The sequence below is a fragment of the Thamnophis sirtalis genome, unplaced genomic scaffold (assembly GCF_051295495.1).
Source record: "Thamnophis sirtalis isolate CommonGarterSnake01/CBP01778 unplaced genomic scaffold, rThaSir2_p1.2 scaffold_5, whole genome shotgun sequence".
NCBI lineage: Eukaryota > Metazoa > Chordata > Lepidosauria > Squamata > Natricidae > Thamnophis > Thamnophis sirtalis.
This window is the reverse complement of record NW_028261385.1, coordinates 9,456,061-9,469,415: the sequence shown is the minus strand read 5'-3', so window position 1 is coordinate 9,469,415 and position 13,355 is coordinate 9,456,061. Positions and strand designations below refer to the sequence as shown.

General features: G+C 39.0%; 1 protein-coding gene across 5 annotated transcripts in view; it reads right to left on the bottom strand.

Moving 5' to 3' along the window:
• The window catches only part of ARK2N (arkadia (RNF111) N-terminal like PKA signaling regulator 2N), a 63,992-nt gene extending 51,966 nt beyond the window's left edge, over positions 1–12,026 (bottom strand). For all 5 annotated transcript variants that reach the window (XM_087715284.1, XM_087715286.1, XM_087715285.1 and 2 more), the window contains exon 1: positions 11,758–12,026. The gene's annotated coding sequence lies outside the window, so the exon portion shown is untranslated. The remainder of the gene's footprint in view (positions 1–11,757) is intronic.
• Between the last annotated feature and the right edge of the window lie 1,329 nt (positions 12,027–13,355).

Sequence of the window (13,355 nt, the reverse complement as noted above, 5' to 3'; positions counted from 1 at the left end):
GAAATACATACTTTTGAATCAGCATCGACTATGAATCTTTATTTCATAAACTTTGAAAGTATGAAATCAGGTAAGCTCAGCTGTGCATAACCATCTACCGGTATAATGATGAAAAGTAGACTACAGCACTCATCTGTAAGGCAGCCAATGAAAATGACAGCAGCTGAAAATACAGGGAGATTCACCCAAGTTGACTACTTTCTCTCAAAAAGAAAATCAATATAGCACTCTTCAAAAATACATCTGGGAACAAAAGTTGTGGAATATAAAGGTCAAAACTTCAGAACTCTAAGCCAGGTTAACTTCCTTTACTTTATATTCTGCAAATCACCAGGGCAAGTGTTGAAATAATTCAGTATCTAGAGTAACCAAGAAAAAAATGCTACACCTGTAAATCATCTGTTACTCTGTAATTTAAGGGTAATGGAGTGGTTTGCTTTTGTGCTAGTACAGAAGGAAGGCGTATCACCTTACTAATTAATTCCAGATCAATTGCATACAAATACTTCTTACCAGTTTTCTCAAGTACTGTGCAATATTTGTTATCCTTTATAATCATTTCAATGGTTTTGTAATTTTTACCAGAATAAAATAACTATGTTGGGTAAGCTTATTTCACCTGATTTGTTAGTCTATTTTTGAAAACATGCTATAAATACACATATATTTCGTAGCAATGAGACACATGGAAATCTGCTATTTAATTGTATTAGTCTTAGGCTGGGAAGCAACACTCAAATTGTTGTGTTCCATTAAAAGGCTAGATGAGAGATGTTTATTCAAAACTGAAAAAAAAATCATACAGCAAGAAGATGAACATTCAAATTTTGATGAAACGAATTATCTAAAGGTAGTCCTCAACTTACATCCATTTAGTGACCGTTTGAAGTTACATCATCACTGAAAAAAGTGACTTATGGCCATTTTTCACACTCATGATTGTTGCAGCGTTCCTCACTTAGCCACATAAATTCTGGGTTCAATTGTGGTCATAAATTGAGAACTACCTTTATTATACAGCTGACATCTTTGGCAACAAACATCATTTAAAAAAAATATGTTATAGTGGAACGCAGTGTGGCAAATACAGAATGTCTAATTCTGACACAGAGAAGCATTTACATAGGAGATGACACAGCAGGAGTAGGAGTTGTACTGCTGTTTCAGTATAATCTCTTCCTCTACTCCCAGCCATTTCCAATTATCCTTGCTATGCACACTGCAATTAAAAACAGAAATATGTTTCTACTAGCAAAGTTCAAATTCGGGATTAGTATGAAGACAACCTGCATTTCAGGAACGACACACTTCTAGAAGTTATATGGTCATCCCTTTTTAAAGTATTGGTAGTCTTCAACTTACAACAGTTCATTTAGTGACTGTTCAAACAGGGCTGAAAAAAGTGACTTATGACCATTTTTCACACGTACGACCGCTGTAGCATTTCTCATATTTATGAGAGTCATCGTGTCCCAGGGTGATATGATCAAATTTTGCAACCTTCTGACTAGCAAAATCAACGGGAAAGCCAGATTCATTTAACACCCGTGTTACTAATTTGACAACTGCAGTGATTCACTTAACTGTGGCAAGAAAAGTCGTAAAGTGGGGCAAACACTTAACAAATGTCTCGCTTATCAACAGAAATTTTGGGTTCCATTGTGATCATAAGTCGAGGACACCAAATGAGGTTACAATAATTCCATCTAGTTAAACTTTGGAAGAGAGTAGAAGAAAAGAGCCAAGGTGGCGCAGTGGTTAAAAGCAGCACTGCAGGCTACTGCTAGATCAGCAGGTCAGCGGTTCAAATCTCACCGGCTCAGGGTTGACTCAGCCTTCCATCCTTCCGAGGTGGGTAAAATGAGGACCCAGATTGTTGGGGGCAATATGCTGACTCTCTGTAAACCGCTTAGAGAGACCTGAAAGGCCTATGAAGCGGTATATAAGTCTACTGCTATTGCTACTAAAAAAAAAAAAAAAAAAAAAAAACAGGAGTTAGAATATAATCTATGGGTTTAGAAACAGCTGGTTGTAGAAGAAAAATATAAAATTGATTTATTTGATTATGATTAAATAATGAATTGCTGTCCGAAGCTTAATGGTCATCGTGACTGGATAAGTTTTTTATTTTTATTTTATGGAAATGTTTAATTGGCTTAATGGATTACTTTGCATTATCTACAGTACTTTTAGCATGTAAATGAGGGATTACTATTTCCTGTAATGTTTAATTAATTTTTTTCTGTTGTTTTAATTGTTAAATGGAATTAGACTTTATTACTAAAGAGAGGAATGAGAGGGGTTTATATTAAATTAAATGGAAAGGTGGATTATATGCTTATGTTGTTAGGTATTCCTGTTAATTTTTATTGGACCTTTGATGATTAATAAGGAAAGTTGAAGATTGAGAGTTTAGTTTATACAAAATGGGGTGAGGTACTGAATGAAAATGCATTGGAGGAATTCAAGGTGGGGAAAAAGAGGTTCTGCATTTTGTAATGGATAATTGTGCCCAAAATGTAGCTTGGGTGTGGAATCCAGACAATGGATAATTCTCTCTGGAGGAAAGAGAGATCCTGAGATCACCCTCATGTATTCTAAACCAGGGATTTCCAAACCAGGCAACTTTTAAGATTTGGAGATTACAACCCTCAGAATTCCTCAGCCAGGTTTGGAGACCCCTGTTCTAAACAGCTGGGGGGGGGGAGGTCTGTGCATCCACAGCAGACATTTTGCAGCTGCTATGTTCAGCTGGAAATCACAGGTTCCATCATGCTCTGAGCCATTAATATAGCCCAGTTTGTCTTAACCTCACTTTTTAAATGACCTTGGAGTTTAATCTTCTTTTTACTACCTCTTCAAGATTGAAAGGCTTTGAAAAATTGTCAGATGAGTATTTGCTGGGTGAGTTAATCTGTCTCCAAGACTGTAAGATTTTCTTTTTTGTAATACAGTATACAGCAAAGGGACTTATAGTGTTATTTTAACTTGTAAATGCTAAGAATATGGATGAAACTGATTTATAGAAAGATGTGCAAGTCAACTAAAAATATCTTATCTTGTGGAAAAGAGTGTCTGGGTTTATAAATTGCTAAGAAGGCGGCTTTGAAGGCTGGCTACCAATTAGAAAACGCCAGATGGCCTTGTTAAAGAAAATTTACAACCAATGGACTCAGGAATTGTGAATTCGTTAATTCTATGTTGCAACCAAAAACATTGAAGAGAATCAGGCTACTCTGAATAAAATTTAAAAGGATATTATAAAGGACTCTAAAATAATAATCCATAAGAAAGAGATTGAGATATTGGATCTACAAATTGAACTGGAGGAAACAATAGAGATACACAAATAAGATACCAAAAGGATGACATGATTTATTAAAATTAAAATATGAGAGATTTATTAGAGAGGCTGCACTTGAAAATACAACTGCAATTTGATAAAGATGACACAGATTTGGAGAGATAATGATAAGAAAAGAAAAGAAAAGAAAACAGATGTTAACAATTTGATATATGGGATTTAAAGATTGCTGGGAAGGAGGGGAAAAATGCAAAATTGGTTTGTTTGATAATTTTGTTGCATTTAAGTACAATGGCAATAAAGATTATACTTATACTTAAAATGGATTATTTCTGATGTTCAATGGATACTTGGACTGGTTGGATGTAATAGACTAGTCTGTAATATATATATATTATTACTTTTGGCATATAAATAAGAGGTTATTATAATAATGGTTGCTATCTTTGGTGGTTAATGGTTATTTTGGATAATTTTTGCTTTGGAATTATGCTATTAGAATAATGCTTGGTTAGCAATGTCTATATTAGTACTTTTCATATATAAATCAGTGATTACTGACCTCTGGTAATGTTTGAAATGTTTTCATCCTTGTGATGTTTAATTGTTAATTGAGATTTAATTCATCTTATTACAAAGTATTAGGGAATTAGGCTTTAAATAAAAATGGGAATATATATTTATCCTGTTAGATATTTTTATTAACGTTTATGGGACATCTGCAAAATAATAAACTGAGCTGAGGATTTAGAGATGCGTTTACAGAAAATGGGAAGAGGTACAGAATGAAGATGTATATTTGGGTATATTTTAAGATATGTGATAAATTATGGTTGAACATACGATGGTGATGAAGAAGTTTCTTTTTCCTATTTTTTATTTTCTTTGGTGGGAGAGTGGCACTTTTTATAATTTTAATGCATTTTCTATTAGGTTTGGGGGGGGGTTTCCATCTTTTATATGTTTAATATTATTCTTAATAAAATTATTGGGGGGGGGGGAAAAGGAATGAAGATTTATTCAGTTGTTGTGTGGAATGTAAGAAGATGGATCCCGGGAGTCAGAGGATGCATTCCAGAGAAGAGGCGACTCAGCCCAGATATGTGCGACAGAAAGAGGGTGAAGACAGCCTCTCCCTAATAGTTCACAGGGTACCATATATTGCACATGCAGGTTAGTTTGGTAACATTTTCTCTATGGTATGAAACAATTAAAGAAAAACTCAGCTTGGAAGAATTTCCATGTGTCATTTCTTGGTTTAGAGTCTGACAGCTGTATTTTAAGAGACTGTGATAAATTATTAATGTTAAATATATTTGCTAGGGATGAAAGGAGAAGTTTAATTTTTTTTACTATTTCCTTTTGCAGGGTGGGGGGCTTATCAATATTTTTTCTTTTAATATATTTTTGTATCAGATTTTTATATTAGTTTTAGTTAATATGATTCTTAGTCACTTTTCCCCAAAAAATCTTATTATAATTTTGGAGAAAAATCATGTTGTATGAGGCTTGAAAGGGTTTATGATCAAAATAAGGGATGAGAAACCCTGATTTAGAAGATCCATTTTTGCTGGTCCCCTTCCAATAATCATAGCCGGTATCTGTTTTCCTTTTATCACTTTTTCCATTGCTACTAGCAGTCGGAAACTAATATGTTACGGCTACCAGACAATGGACAATCAGTTGGGCAATAGAGAAATGTTGAGGGATTCACAGCTCACAAAAAGAGTAAAACATCCTGTTATTTAACCTGTGAGCTGCCAATACAAGTAGTCCTTGACTTACACCGACTGTTTGAAATTATAACAAAATTTGGCCACGGCAATTTAACCACCCTTATGACTGACTGGGATATCAGAAAGGAAAGCATTTTTAATTCTGGTACAAATGTTATTGTATTCGTATTAATATATCATGGTTTATAACCATAATAAAAGGGAAAAATAGGAAAAAGGGAAGCATTCAAAACTCACTGAAACAGCATTTTAGCCTTTCCAATTGCATCATAAAAGTTCAGCTTACTGAATAACAACATGGAGATTACTCAGTAACAACTTAGCTTTATGTTTATGCTTTAAACTATAAAGCTTTGCATTTTAATTACATTACCTGTATTAACTATTTCATAGACTGTCAGTATTTCCAATATCACCATAAACTCTTCTGGGAAATATTAGGCTATACACTTAATCAAGAAATTAAAAAACACCCCCAAAACCTCTTGGTTGTTTTCTTGGCTGCGGGATTTTTTGGGAAATAATGCACACGGCTCTTTTCCTGACTATATTTTTTAGCACTTATGCTTAATGAATTAGGCATGGATCTAATTTCATTAATTTCAGGCAGGATGTATACGTGTGCATGTTTCTTAATTAACTTAATAAAATTACCGCTTCGCATAATAATAAAACCAACAGAGCCTTGGGGCCCCAGTGGTTACAATGCAGTACTGCAGGGTAATTCTGCTCACATTGTCAGGATTTTGATTCTTTTGATCCTGACCAGCTCAAGGTTGACTCAGGCTTCCATCCTTCTGGGTCGATAAAATGAGGGCCCAGATTGTTGGGGGCAATACACTGATTTTGTAAACCACTGAGAGAGGCTTGTAAAACACTGTGTAGGGGTATATAAGTCTAAGTGCTATTGTTATTTCAAACACAACTCATCGAAGACAAACTATACATTTTAGTTATAGGTTTTCTTTCATATTTCCTTGGATAATTCCATATCAAACACTGAACAAAAGATTCAAGCCATCATATCAAATGATGACTGCTAGCTGAGAGGAAAGACATAATTTTTGAACCAACATGGTACTAACTGCCTAATCTACCATAAAATGCCAGAAAGCCTTTTCAAAGTTTAGTCAAGAAAATGAACTGGATGTGTACAAACTCACAGCTACAAGAATACATCTAACATTCTGCACGTATCAGTCAAGCTAGAACTGATACTATCAAAATAGTTGAGAAATAGTGCCTAATCAGTCAATCCATTGCTGATGATTTACAGAGGAAACTATAGATTACTCATTTTCCCCAGAATGTTACATTCATCTGACATCATTTAAACTTAATTTTATCAGCAGTACCCTTTTTTTGTGATGCCACCTGGTACTGACAGGAACAACAGCTTGTTTTCCAAACAAGGAATGCATGTTGCTCTGTTTCTACACAATGTTCTCAAAGTGAGGATTGGCTTGAGACCTTGCGGGCAGGCAGACTATTCCCAAATCACTCCCTTTCTGCGAGACAGAAATGTTTTGATCCTTAAAACATAACTAAGACTAAGATAGAAGCTAAGAATGGGGGAGGGGGATGAATAAAGAAGAGTTACAAAATAAAATATGTATCTAATAGATAAAAATGCAAAAAAGCTTAACAGGGAACATTCAAGTAGCACTTTATTCTAAGAAATAACAAAGAAGCCTAGCTGGAAATTATGTGTTAAGTTTAATTTGCTGTATGTGCCTAAATATTTTGTCTCTTATAATCATTTATTTTCTCTGTACAAATTGAGTAACTCCATGTTTTATGTCATTCGGAATTCCTTTACAGTAGAGGTTTCTCTAGTTAGGAAAGGTCAGCAAATTTGTGGCTTACCTGGAGCTTTATATTTTCCTATGGGAAATATTTGGTGCATTTGCACCAAAGACAAATTCCTTGTTTGTCCAATCACACTTGACCAATAAAGAATTCTATTCTATTCTTAAATTACAATCTGTGATTTGAACAGTTCTTTTTATTCCTCCACTACTGAATATTTTCCATATGACAACCCAGAGTTAAAGTACATTATTTCATTTTTTTTAATTTTGTTTACCTCTTACTGTAAGACCGGTCCGTCTCCCAAAGAGGAGACTAAGAAGAGCTAGTATCCCTAGCTGGGCACTTCAACACTCCCAACAACTATAGTGCCAGGAGGTGTGCACTGTAGAATTTCTACCATTTTTGTTCTCTTTACTTTTTAGTCTGCCAGAAGCACCGTTGGTTATGGGGGGGGCCATCATGTTGGGGCTATGGGGGACAATGCCAGGTGAGGCACCTATTTATAAAAGACGGGCAATTACTTCCAGCAAAGCAATGGGAGGCAGACACAGAATTTCTGTGAAAACAGGCTTGTGACTTTCAACTTTTCTCCATATGGGTTTGGTCATGCTGCTAAGCGATTACCGCAAACTCAGTGGAAAAAAGAACCTTCCATAAGAAAAGTGTTGTTTGAACTTTGCTCAATGTTTTAAAACCTTGATCTTGGTCATACACATTACACAATAAGCAACTGAGCAAAAGCTTATGTTTATTTCCTCTCAAATACAACAGAATCATTTTCCTCTGACTGAAGCCTATATTGTGCGATTTCATCTGTGAATGACATATCAGGCCCTCATCCATGTTAAAAAGCATTTGAGGGCTTCAGATTAACATACTGAAATATTGTAGTTATACAATACAGAAAGAAAGTTTATTTTTCAGTCATTCTTGAAAAAAAATCTACTGAGATCTTCTGAGATATAAAACTATTAATACTGTACCACAGACATTAAAAAGTATCACATAATTGAGGATATGGAACTGAAAATATCTGAATGTAGGCTAGAGTCAAACTGAAACTTCAGATAATAACTATTTTTATTTGGTTTCTTATAGCTGCTCAACTCCAATGGACTCTGTGCAGAATAACAGTTTGTTCAAACCAAATTATTACTAAATTTAAACCATTGTTAAAGTAAGTGCAGCCCACCTCTAGTTGTCCCAATCTATAGTACTTTTACCACTTTAACACTCTGGCTCTCATTAATACAGATTGCTTATGATCGTCAATCCTAAACAAGTAAAATGAAAAGTCCAGGGAGTTTGCTTTTGTTGTCTAAATTGCTGTAACTTTGGCTACATTTCTTTAACTTTTCAAAAACATCAATTTCTAAACCACTGATTTATTGCACTGGATGCAATAAAAAGAACTGAGACTAGTAAGCAAAATCCACCCATATGTATCACCAATATGTAGGGTGTTTTATGTTCAAACATGGCCCTGTCCACATTCTCTAGGTTTTGTCCAGTACCATAATTAAATTAAAAATTAAAGCTGAAATTTTTACAAGGCCACCTTGGTGAACAATTGCTGGACCTTTTTCAGTTGATTTTCAGGCCGATTACAGTAGTCCGTAAAGTACTGAGACAGCATTGGTTGCACATACAGTACTCAGTACAGCATTGTTAATGACCCACGGTGGAGCCAAGATGGAGTTGACCCTCTCCTCGCCCTTCTTGATCTTTCAGCAGCTTCCTCATAGTATTATTCTGGACCAGCTGTGGGGGAATAGGATTGATAGGAATAACTGTCACTGATTCAAGTTACTTTTGGGTTTGAAGTCCTTGCTTTGTCAAGGGGTGCAGAGGTCACATTCCCATCCCTCCTGTTTAATACTTACATAAAGTCACTTGGGGAAGTAATTTTTCAAGTCAAGTATTATCAATACATGGATAACACCCAGTTCTCTGGCTAGTGAAGGTCTTGTCTCACTGTTTGGGCCCGCTGAAGTCTGGGTAGGGACACACAGATTCAAAGGCAAACCCTAGGAAGATTGAGTGGCTATTACTATGTCAAACTCTTGCGTTTGGGATCTTCATCTTTAAATGGGCTGCATTTCCCCTTTGGGTCTAATGTGTGATCTGATGGTCTTCCTAAATGCTTAGCACCTGCTTGAGCGGAAGGCGTTTGTGAAACAGCTTGTGCCCAGGAAAACTGTTGCACAAACCCCAATCATGCCTTGACTGTGAGACCTTCCTTGCGGTTTACTCATGCATTGGTCACCTTATGAATGAATGAACCACTGCAATGGAGTCTACACTGAATACCATTTAAAAGCCATAACTGGCCCAGAATGAAGCAACACACGTAGAAAAAGGCAAATCTAGCTGTGCTCATAAAACATGTTTTGTGAACTGCACTGGTTGCTAATAAGCTTTCAGGAACAATTCAAGAGGTTAGCTAATACTATAAAGCCCTACACAGTGTATCTGATAGACTCTGTCTCACATAATATTTACAATCAGAGTTGGCATACTTTAGATCCTATCAACTAAGCAATGTCCTTTAATGCAGGGTGACTATGCTTTTTAAATATTATATTGGTCATTTTTTGTTTTTAATTTTGTAAAGCTGCTTATGGATGTTTATGAAATTGGGAGGCCTAGAAATTGGATGAATGAATAATTACAATCATATTCCATTCAATCAACATGCGTATAAGAGATTTTAAATTTTTCCTGCAGGTTTCCCCCTGTATTAAATTTGATAAAGCTAAAGACATAATAAACAAACATTACTACTTAAGCAAACTAATGGACTACTAAACTAGTTTTAGTAACAGACATCACCAACTTTTTCACCTAAAATTTAACTTAGTATGTACTGAAAACTGGTGTCAATTCAGCAGATATAATAAACTATTAACAAAATCATGACTATGCTTTCACTGCTTGAAATAAAGCTGAACCTAGAAATTAAGCTTTGCTGAACTATGTCTCACATCCCAGAAATTCAATGCTGCAATATTTATCATTTGTTATCACTAATACAGCCAAAGAAGTTGAAGTTGAATTTCAGTTAGATCTCTGTCTTATTTTCACCTTTGCTTCTAGCAGGAATAGATAGAATATCCAAAGCATGACATGGAGATAAATATACAACACAAAAATATAACATCTAGTATATTTTCAACCCTTTTAGTAGGAAAACAAGGATCAGCACAAAGCATTGTGGGATATAATTAAATCCAATCTAGTGTAGTTTTCAACAAAAGCAGGAAGGATAAAACACAGCAACCACTGCTGTTAATCAGGTAGGATTTAGGGAAAATATTACTTCTTCCCAATCTTAAATCTTCACTGCTGGATTGGATTACAACAGCCTTGTAAGGAGTCTATGTAGATTCTCAGTCATCCAGGTCATGGTTGTCCCAAAGATGCTTTTTCCCCAAGAGGCAAAGAAAGTCCAGTTGCCTTTTGGGAGGAAACATTACCTTTGGGATACCCCTGTAAGGACCTTAATCTCCTGAAGATTCATGAAAAATATCTAGAGGAACTTCATCTCAAAACTGTAGTTAAAAAAATACCAAGCATGAGATGGAAAATATTCAACAAAGAAATACATCCTTGCCTCTGGAATTAAGATGACAAGCAGTTTAAGTCTTTCCTTGTTCCTTGTAAAAGGAAGATGGAAGGAATTGTTTCTGCAGGTTTAACGCATTTCATATATTGAAATGATATAGGATCTCCTTGCTTGAGCAGGAGGGCTGGACTAGAAAACCTCCAAAGTCCCTTCCAAATCTATTCGGATTGCAAAAAATGCACAGTGGAATAACGAGATCTAATGCAGCTTCGGTTTCATAGGATAGGATAGAATAGTTGGAAGCGACCTTGGAGGTCTTCTAGTTCAACTCCCTCCTTAGGCAGGAAACCCTAAACCATTTCAGACAAATGGTTGTCAAATCTCTTCTTAAAAACTTCCAGTGTTGGAACATTCAGAACCTCTGGAGGCAAGTTCTTTCACTGATGAATTGTTCTCACTGTCAGGAAATTTCTCCTTAATTCTAAGTTGCTTCTCTCCTTGATTAGTTTCCACCCATTGCTTCTTGTTCTACTCTCAGGTGCCTTCTTTTCATTGAACTAGACATACCCAGTTCCTGCAACCGTTCTTCATATGTTTTAGCCTCCAGTCCCCTAATCATCTTTGTTGCCCTTCTCTGCACTCTTTCTAGAGTCTCCACATCTTTTCTACATCGTGGGGACCAAAACTGAATGCAGTATTCCAAGTGCGGCCTTACCAAGGACTTATAAAGTGGTACTAACACTTCTTGTGATCTTGATTCTACCCCTCTGTTGATGCAGCCTAGAACTGTGTTGGCTTTTTTGGCAGCTGCTGCACACGGCTGGCTCCTATTTAAGCGGTTGTCCACTAGGACTCCAAAATCCCTCTTACAGTCACTGCTATTGTGGGGTTCAATCTCAGCCCCACACACACTTCCAAACCTGGGTGATGGGGTGGGGGGGTGTCTCATATTAACCCTAATTGGACCACAGGAACCCTTCTCACGACACGCTCACCCCTTCATAAACTAACCATGGTTTAGAGGCCCTTATCCCAGTTTTCCGGTCGGCTCAAAGGGCAGGCCGAGTTGCTCTAGCGGCCTAAGATGGTGCGGTCGAATTAAAGGCTCTGAGGAAGGGAAAAGACCAAGGAAAGTCCGGGGAGGGTGGTGATGGTGGGGTCTCTTTCAAGAGGCCCACTCTGCCTGTGACTCGAGGGTGGCCGAACGAGGCGATCAAAGGGAAGCGGTCCCCTCAGTCCCCTCCAAATACCCGGGGAGTGGTTTGGGCGCTCGGCCTTTCGTAGGCCGAGGCGCTCCGTGAGGCTGAAAGGTCTAGGAAAGAGATGGGGGTGTCACTCACCAGAGTTGTTGCCGCCGCCGCCGCGGCCTCTGAGGCTCTTCCCGGCCTGAGGCCCCGCGGGAAGGGCCAGCTCGAGCATGAGGGGCCGGGGCTCCTCCTCTCCCCCCGCTCTCCGTTCCTCCTTCTGGCGTGGCCGGTGCCGCTTCTTCGGCCCGGGCAGGAGGGAACGAAAAGAAGAAGCCGGAGGAAGGGAGGAAAAAAATGTCACCTCAGAAGGAGGCCGCTGGGATCGCCTCAGCTCGAGCCTTCCGACATCACTTCCGGCAGCAACCAGCGGCGCCGCCTGACACAGGAAGTACGCCAGGGGAGGAAAGCGCTGCGCGGCCGGAAAGAACGGCTGAGGGCGTGACGCGGCATCCTGTGGCTGCGCCACCTGGCGGCTCCCGGCTGCTCCTGTAACGGCGGAAGGCAATTGGGCGGGAAAGCGAGGGGAAAAGGGGCGACGTCTTTGCTGTGCTTCCAACGGTCGCGGGGTTCGAAAGGCGGCGCGCGGACTATACAGGCTGCGCATGCGCGCAAGAAAGGAAGGGAGGCAAGCAGGATTAACCCCTTCTTTCCTAGCCCGTTTGTTTTTTCTGCTTGAACCGGATTTAGGGGTTGTGTGAATAAGGCTGCTTGCCCTGCGACCACTTTGCAAAAAGCAAAAAGGGGTTACTACAAAAAGTAGTTTACTACTACTTGACGGAGAGAAATCTTGCATGCAGGACCAATGCAAGATATTGATCAGCTGTAATGTATTTTTCCTGTTGCTTGGGTCCAGTCAACATGGCAGCACTGCAATTCCCACGTACCTAGGACCAGGCAACATGGCAGCATTACAATTCCCTTGCACCCAGGGACCAGTCTACATGGCAGCGCTACAATTCCCACACACCTCTGACCATTCTATATGGCAGCAGTACAATTCCCACGCACCTCAGACCAGTCTATATGGCAGTGCTACAATTCCCACACACCCCGACCAATCTATATGGCAGCGCTACAATTCCCATGCACCCAGGACCAATCTACATGGCAGCAGTACAATTCCCACGCACCTCGGACCAGTCTATATGGCAGCGCTACAATTCCCACACACCCCTGACCAATCTATATGGCAGCGCTACAATTCCCATGCACCCAGGACCAATCTACATGGCAGCAGTACAATCCCCACGCACCTCGGACCAGTCTATATGGCAGCGCTACAATTCCCACACACCCCTGACCAATCTACATGGCAGCGCTACGATTCCCACGCGCCCAGGACCAATCTACATGGCAGCAGTACAATTCCCACGCACCTCGGACCAGTCTATATGGCAGCGCTACAATTCCCACGCACCCCTGACCAATCTATATGGCAGCGCTACAATTCCCACGCACCCAGAAACAATCTGCATGGCAGCAGTACAATCCCCACACACTTCGGACCAGTCTATATGGCAGTGCACATGCTTCTTGTCTTTGGGACAACCATGACCTGGATCGCCTTGAATCTCCATAGACGTGAACCCCACTGGTTTACACAGCTCATCCAAGTGGGTCAAGATACATACCCGTCTAGTGTTTCTCAACCTTGGCCCACCTGAAGATGCGTGGACTTCAACTCCCAGAAT